Source organism: Oryx dammah, unplaced genomic scaffold, assembly GCF_014754425.2.
Source record: "Oryx dammah isolate SB20612 unplaced genomic scaffold, SCBI_Odam_1.1 HiC_scaffold_23, whole genome shotgun sequence".
NCBI lineage: Eukaryota > Metazoa > Chordata > Mammalia > Artiodactyla > Bovidae > Oryx > Oryx dammah.
The window spans coordinates 115,629,356-115,631,460 of NW_024070207.1; positions in this window are offsets into that span (position 1 = coordinate 115,629,356).

Here is a 2,105-nt window from a genome sequence, read left to right on the forward strand (position 1 = left end):
TGTTGACCATCTGGTGATGTCCATGTGTAGAGTCTTCTCTTGTGTTGGAAGAGGGTGTTTACTATGACCAGTGCGTTCTCTTGGCAAAACTCTATTAGCCTTTGCCCTGCTTCATTCCCTATTCCAAGGCCAAATTTGCCTGTTACTCAGGTGTTTCTTGACTTCCTACTTTTGCATTCCAGTCCCCTATAATGAAAAGGACATCTTTTTTGGCTGTTAGTTCTAAAAGGTCTTGTAGGTCTTCATAGAACCATTCAACTTCAGCTTCTTCAGCGTTACTGGTTGGGGCATAGACTTGAATTACTGTGATATTGAATGATTTGCTTTGGAAATGAACAGAGATCATTCTGTAGTTTTTGCGATTTTATCCAAGTACTGCATTTCGGACTCTTTTGTTGACCATGATGGCTACTCCATTTCTTCTGAGAGATTCTTGCCCACAGTAGTAGATATAATGGTCACCTGAGTTAAATTCACCCATTCCAGTCCATTGTAGTTCACTGATTCCTAGAATGTCGACGTTCACTCTTGCCATCTCCTGTTTGACCACTTCCAATTTGCCTTGATTCATGGACCTGACATTCCAGGTTCCTATGCAATATTGCTCTTTACAGCATCGGACCTTGCTTCTATCACCAGTCACATCCACAACTGGGTATTGTTTTTGCTTTGTCTCCATCCCTTCATTCTTTCTGGAGTTATTTCTACACTGATCTCCAGTAGCATATTGGGCACCTACTGACCTGGGGGGTTCCTCTTTCAGTATCCTATCATTTTGCCTTTTCCTACTGTTCATGGGGTTCTCAAGGCAAGAATACTGAAGTGGTTTGCCATTCCCTTCTCCAGTGGACCACAATCTGTCAGATCTCTCCACCATGACCCACCTGTCTTGGGTGGCCCCACAGGGCATGGCATAGTTTCACTGAGTTAGACAAGGCTCTGGTCCTAGTGTGGTTAGATTGACTAGTTTTCTGCGAGTATGTTTTCAGTGTGTCTGCCCTCTGATGCCCTCTTGCAACACTTACCATCTTACTTGGGTTTCTCTTACCTTGGACGTGCGGTATCTCTTCACAGCTGCTCCAGCAAAGCGCAGCCGCTGCTCCTTACCTTGGACAGGGGTATCTCCTCACCGAGGCCCCTCCTGACCTTGAACATGCCGGCTGCGATGGACCACACGGCAGAAGCGTGCCTGCTGCGACAGAACTCGCAGAAGCGTGGCCAATGGGAGCTACCCCACGTCCGAGGTCAGGGGCAGTGGCAGAGAGTGCCAGGCTGCCATGGTGCTGGAGCAGGATCTACATCCAAGGAAAGGCGCAATTCTTCCTACCTCACAATCTGAGCTCTCGCAAAGAGCAAGTCTTTTAGCTTACATCCAGGATGAGTCCTATATCCAGTGAAAGAAAATGTTAGTCGCCAATCGTGTCCGATTCTGTGACTGCATGGACCACAGTCCACTAGGCTCCATCCTTCTGTGGGATTCTCCAGGCAAGAATACTGGAGTGGGTTGCCATTTCCCTCTCTCCTGAGGATCTTCCCAAGTCGGGAATTGAACCTAGGTCTCCCACATTGCAGGCATATTCTTTACTATCTGAGCCACCAGGCATCGCAATTGTTCCCATACAATGAAGAAGCAGGAACTCCTCTGAGAAACTCTAAGATATTTGCGAGGGAGGCGGGGGTGAGGGTGGGGGTGGGGCTCCCCAAGGACCGGAATAATTCAGTTAGAAGAGGGTTAGACTGAAAATCTTAAAGTTCTCGGGTTCGATCTCGGTTTCCAACAAAGCAGATGTTTTCCTCTACATCCCAAGGAAAGGCACACTTCTTGCAACTTCGCGCTCTGAGCTCTCTCAAAGAGCAAGTGCTTTAGATTACATCCAGGAGGACTCCTAATTCCAGTGAAAGAATGTGCTAGTCACTAAGTTGTCTCTGACGCTGTGATTCCATGGACCATAGTCCGCGAGGCTCCCTCTGCCCATGGAATTTCCAGGCAAGAATACTGGAGTGGCTTGCCATTTCTCCCTCTCCTGAGGATCTTCCCAACCCGGGGATCGAACCTATGTCTCCCGCATTGAGGGCATATTCGTTACTATCTGAGCCACCCGGCA